This window comes from Crocodylus siamensis, chromosome 1 (genome assembly GCF_052110815.1).
Source record: "Crocodylus siamensis isolate JL-2025a chromosome 1, ASM5211081v1, whole genome shotgun sequence".
Classification (NCBI taxonomy): domain Eukaryota; kingdom Metazoa; phylum Chordata; order Crocodylia; family Crocodylidae; genus Crocodylus; species Crocodylus siamensis.
The window spans coordinates 209,941,193-209,947,822 of NC_143395.1; positions in this window are offsets into that span (position 1 = coordinate 209,941,193).

Below are 6,630 nucleotides of genomic sequence, written 5' to 3' on the forward strand. Positions count from 1 at the left end.
GTTGGTTTGATGAATAGGTACAGTAGGCTATATCTTAAGGTGCAAATCTTTAAATGTGCTATTATATATATAGGATGTGGTGCCATAGCAGGAACTGGATTCTGTGACCCAGGAAGTCCCCACCATCCTACATCCCACACACCTGTATTTATGAATGGGGAAATGTACTGGAGTACAGAATCCAGTGTGCTGTTGCAAGCTGTGGCTGACTGGACCCTGAGGGAGTGGTGCTGCTTCTATGGTGTTTATCTAGGAGGATGGCATTGGTGGCAATCTTATGGTCTCAATTCTGCAGGCCAACACTACCCCAGTGTGACTTGTCATTTTAAAAACTCTGCTATGTATTGATTCCAAGTGTTTGACACTAGTTCTACCAAGGAGGGAGGGCTGGTAGCTAGGAACATGAATTCTTAGGTACAGCTTCATTTGACGATTTGCATGATTGCAATAAGACAGGTGGTGGGGGAGTTTATGACGCCTGTTTCTTAGGAGTTACCAGTATTTGGTCACGGCAACCTCTCCTGGCATTGTGTCCAAAAAGTGCATTTATTTTTCCATTTGAAAGCGGTTTTCAGGATTTTGGAAAGAATCTGTGTTTGACTTGATATACCCTGTCTTTAGACATCAGGAGGTGCTACTTCACTGTCAGGGCGGCTAGGATCTGGAACCTACTTCCAAGCGAAGTGGTGCTGGCTTCTACCCTGGGGGTCTTTAAGACAAGGTTAGACAATCACCCTGCTGGGGTCATTTGACCCCAGTACTTTTTCCTGCCGTGGCAGGGGGTCAGACTTGATGATCTGCTCAGGTCCCTTCTGACCCTACTTACTATGAAACTATGAAGATGCTAACACCAGGGTCTGTATCAAATATCCTCTCACTTTTACTGATGGCTATTGCAGCTGTTCCTTTTTACTCAGTTGCTGGGAGCTACTCCCAACATTTCTTTTTCTGGTGAGGGCAGGGGTCCAATGAAATGGGATCTGGTGCTCCTGGAAGGGTGTTCTCCTTCATGTACAGTCCTGGGTCTGGGCACCTGGGAGTAGCATCAAAGCCAGCTGGGGCTCAGCTTTTTGTTCCCCCACCTCTTGTGCAGCTGCATTTGTTGCAAGCTAGGAAATCATGAGTCAGGCCCTTCCCAAAGATCAGGACGCTTTTGGAAAAAAAGATTTTGGTCTGTCTCCCTTGTGCACATGGGGTGTGTGAGAGACAATTAGTGTTGTCAGCTCTCCAAAATGTATTAAGTATATATTTGCAGTGCACCCCAGCTAAGAAAGCTCTCACAGGTTACCTGATGGTGGAATCATCCCAGCTTTACTCCAAGCCAAACTCTAACTGATTGTATCCCCCACAAACACCTGCCTTTTCCTAAACATATAATTTCTACCCCCTGCAGAAGAGCTGCTCAATAATTTGATTACTCTTTTGTCCTGGTCTCTGCAATGTTTATTTTTTGGTATTTTGGTTCAGTTTAAGAGCAAGTCAATGAAGAAAAAAGGCAGGAAGCAGTGCAACCAATGAAGATGCCCACCATCCACTGACACGAGACAATGCAAAACCTGTTTCCTCTTCAGACCTTCACTGATGTCACAACACTAACATGTCAAGATTGGGCCCCAGCTTGGAAGCCCAAAAGAACAGAGACCCTGAGTGAATTTGTAAGAGATACTCTGTCAAACAGAAAGTCCCTGGGTAAGGAAGCTGTGATACCTAGACTCTTGGAGATGGAGTGACTGGAGAAGTGATACCTTCCTTGGGCCTCAGCTGAAATCTGACAAGCCTCATGGAAGGGCAACCTATATGCTGACTATGGCTGTGCTAAAATCCTCTCTCTTATTCGGCACTTTGTTTCTCAAGCTAAGTGAACATATTATTCTGTTCACCACTAGGCTGTCTGGTAACAGTGTTCATTGTACCTGCAGATTCCAAAATGGAAGACTTGCAGGTGCTGAATCCAGTTGGACCTGCAAAACTGTTGAAGCCCAGAATGTGGTAGCACAGGACTGGGTCAAGGCATGGGAGAACCGTGCAATTCCACCCTAGGAGAGGCAAAGGCTAGAGGCCTGGCACCCCTGGAAATTCACTCCCGGAGACTAGAAAGGGGCAGAGCTGCAGCTGGTCCAGCAGTAGTCCCCACAGCAGCTCTATTCTGTGTCCCACTTGCTTGTGTAGCTTCAGCAGGCTGCCCCCTGTCCTGGAGCAGGGGCATGGCTCCAGAGGCTCTTCTCTGCCTTTCCTTCCAAGGTCTGGTGCTCCAGGGATGGCCAGACATTTGGAGAGCAGACTGACTTCTTGATGTGAAGGAGGGAGTGGTGGAACCATCCAGGGCAGCTGGTCTCTTTGTGCTTCTCTCTCTCCCAGTGTACCCAGCCAAAAACTCTTTGGCCATTGAAGTGTGGGAGAGGACTGCAAGAGCTCTTATTTATTGGCTGCTCTTCCTAAGGAGGTGGCACAGTAGAGATGACAGTGGATCAGAGTGGGGAGTCCCTTAGGGGAGAGCTGAAATTTGGTAGAGAACTGATGCTTCACAGTTTATTGCTAAGCCAGCTCTTATCCTGGCTGATTCACAAGAGTTTACAGCACTAGGACTGTGGGGAGCAGAGACTAGAAGGGGGCAGGAAGAAGGCTGTGGTAAAGTACCAAACTACAGAGAGAGATTGTTGGAGGCAGGTGGGCGCTGAGACAGAGGATCTTGAGAGGACAGGAGATTGAGGGGAGGAATGAGGGGGCTGTGTGGGAAGGAAACAAGAGTGATGGGGTGAGGCCAGAATAATAGCTCTTCAGGAATTTGGGAGTCAGGGGCATCCTCTAAGCAGTGAGAGTCCTATGTTTCTGAGTGGGCTTTTGGGGGTGAATACTGACTGCCATGATTAAGTTCTGCCATTGCAGCCTGTTAAAAAGTCTTGAGTGAGACTGCAAAGTCATAAGTCAGCCAATTCAAAGTTTGGCTTTAAATTTAATATTCTGAAATTGCACCCTGTCCGGCTCTTTGTGTTTGTTCTGGTTTATGAAAATTAGGGGGTGGCTGCTGCCTACAGGTGTGTATAATCTTTAAAAGCACATGAAGAAATCATCATGAGTTTGGGTGCATGCAGTGTGTTTATCCCTCATGTCCCAGTGTTTTCTTGTTCTTGACTCCCTTGCTTCCCTGTTTGCTTCCCTTCCTGTTGGCTTTTGTCTTTGTCCCTGTTTCTGAGCCCTTTCAGCAGGAACTATCTCTCTATTCATACAGTCATGCCTGTGATCTGAACCCTAGAGACTGATGTAGTTTTAATAGGTAGGGGCCTATCTTGGGGGTCAGAGGGGCCTGAAATATAGAATGGGATAAAGACAAGAAGAACACAGGACTGGAAGGGACATCCCTGGTCATCAGGCTCAGTCATCTCTTTTATAGGCACCATGTCATATAACCTTTTCCATAACCAGATTAAACTCTGTCTTGTAAACAGATTTCTGTCCCTGTTGCTCCCATGAAGAGGTCATTCCAGATCTTTCCTGCTCTTACAATGAGGAACCTCCTTTCAACTTACAGGCAAAAACTATTCACAGCCAATTAGTTTCCATTTGTTCTTGTGCCAGCATACTTCCTCTGGCTTCAATAGCTATTCTTCCTGTCTGCTGTTTATGCTCTGATATATTTATAGATAGTAATCATCCCCCTCTCCCAGGTTAAATTAAATGAGCTCTCTGCTGACCCAACAGACTTTCCCTCCCTTGAATATCCTGCTAACTATTCTTATCACTTGCTCCACTTTGAACTGAGCTTTCTTGAGCATGAGTAGCTAGAACTGTGCTCAGTATTCCAGTTGAGGGATGATCAGGGCCTTGTCTCATGGCATCAATATTTCCCTGTCTTTACTGGAAATATTATGCCTGGTAAATCCTAGGACGTTATTTGTCTCTTTCATGGCCACATCACAGTGATAGCTCAGCATCATCTTGTAACTGAGAATTATATCTAATTCCCTCTCTACCTTCACATCTAGTTGATAAGACACCAGCTTAGTAGAAGTTCTTCTTTCTAGATGGCCTTGCATTTTGTACTGTTTTACCCCCTTTTTGTCATTCCAGTATTCAACACCATCCAGTTGTTCCTGTATAATATTGCAATGCTTCTCCATGTTGATGCCTCCCAGCCCAGGTTATTACTGTCCAAGTGCTGATATAAGTTCCAGATAGTTATTGCACCTTTGGCATAAAGGGATTCTAGGAAGATCCCAAGGGAACAGGCTTTCATTCTTGTTTCTCTATCCAAGAGCAATCCTACCAATGTCTCCATCCTGGAGAATTTCAGGTGGGTGAATTTCAGGCCCACAAATGCTGAGAGAGGTGTAACAATTGTAGGGCAATATGGACCAGCAAAATGGGGTGGATTTAACTCCATCCCCAAACTCCTTTCTCCTCAAATCATTTGGGCACTGGGGAAAAGCCTGTATGCTGCAACAAATGCAGCCAGACTGGAGCTGAGTGAAGGTTCAGTGAATGTGTCAGTGACCTTGAAGCACATCTGGCCCCAAGAGGATCCTCCTAGTACAAACAAGGCTCACTGCCTGCACCTCCTGGTCTCTGGCCCCTGCCCTAACCCACCTTGCCCTCTGCCACCTTCCATGCCTCTTCCTTCTCAGGCCCTTGCCTCACTGTGACACACCCAGCTCTCTGCTTTACTAGTACCAACTATGTCAAAACATCCTGAGTCAGGTTCCATAAGACATGACATTGACTTTAACATAATTTTTTTTTTTTAATAATACCTTTGGGTTCTTTTTGTTTCCCTTCTGGTTTCAAGATGTTCAGAAATGCTTGCTATATATTCTCAGATTTTTTGCTGCAACCACTAACTAGAAACTTACTTAAAAATGGAAGCTGTGATTCCCAACCTGTATCTTGCTTCCAGCAACTGGAGCTGTAAGAAACACACCAAAAATTGAGAGACCTGTGGCAAATCACAAGTTTTAACAACACTGCAGTTCCTGTCTGGCTGGGCAGAATAGACCATCCCTCTCCTTGGGCTAGCCTACAGCAAAATCCTCCAACTCCACTCCCTACCTCTCTGGTAGCATAAGTACCAAGCTTGGTTTCCTCCATCCATGAAAGGAAGGGACCACTGGTGCAATAGTGCTAGGGAGTGGGTATGGGAGAATCATATGGGAGTATTATGACCAGACAACTATGCATATAACTAGGGGTGCTTAACTCCTGGCCTCCAGAGCCATGTCATCCAGCCCATAGGCTCCCCAGAGTTCTAAAAAGATGGTAGTGTAGCAATGGCAGTGTTAATTTCTGCTCCCTTGCTACCAAATTTCTGGTTCATGGGGATCCCCACCGGCTGGAGAGTGTGGCCCTGCTATGCAGGCCCTATCTAGACACCTGGTGCAGGACCTGACCCAGGTGTACAGGGGCCAGCATGGTGGGCCTGATCTGGCCTATGGGCAGTCTCTATTCCACTCATCTGGTCAACAGGGCTCAAACGTTGAGCACCACTGGACATAACTGATCACTGAATAACATTTGCAGCTAAGAATTACCTTTTAATTTGCCAGTGATGTCTGCTTTGCTTTGTATACCACCTTCAGTATCTATTCATTTACACTAATTAATGGTGAACTTCACTTCTGGGCATTTGGAAACACAGATTTTTATTATAAAGACAGGATATTTGACGTGGGAGCAAGCAGCTGAGATATCATTATTTCCTGTTGTGGAATTCCTATTGACATCATTATAATCATTGCTCAGAGATGTGGAAACCTTTGGTCAGCTCAATGTTTAAAATCATTGTGTGCGCCAGGGACGCTACTACCTTTGATGTCAGTGCCCAGGTCAGCTGACTGGCTGTTGCTATGAGACAACCCAGCTACCATAGGTTCTTGTTACTTGTAAACAAATGTAAGCCATGTATTGAATTTTAGTACACATTACATTAACTAAACCACATTTTGAGAACCAGTGGAAACGCATTTCACCACAAGGTAAATAGATATCTAAGTTTTTTGTCAAGTATGCATACAGAGATGAGTGATGGGGCTGAATTAAAATAAGACGGTCTCAAAGGTTTGCAATGATCTTTTACTTTGTTTTTCCTGAGAGATTTTATTAAAGCTTTGTCTTGTTTAGTTCTTGAGAATATCATAGCTTGTCTGACTTCCGAATTTACAGCATGTTGTTCTCATGATAAGATCTCCTGAGACAAGACTCAGAAAGTAAAATTTACTAAATAGTAAAAGACCATCACACCTATTTAAAAACATTATAATCTGTCCTAGGTATGGCACAGCAGATGACACTATCAAAAGGCTGTCTTCTTCATGACTATCATCATTAACAGAATAAATTACACTTGTTATTTGTCATTTTATTAACTTTATTCTCCCTACTGAACTTCAACCAGTTTACTATATTATTCTTTAGATCTGTGGTTTTCAACCTTTTTTTATTTGTTGACCCCTAAAACATTTAAAATGGAGGTGCAGATCCCTTATTGTAAGCATAGGTACTCACATATTTTTGATTGTTCATAAGTATTTTTCACTGACTCCTTAGATATAGTCTTCAAGACCACCTGCAGACTACAGACCATGGGTTGACAACCACTGCTTTAGCTTATAATTACAAGTGTCTGCACGGAGCAGATAT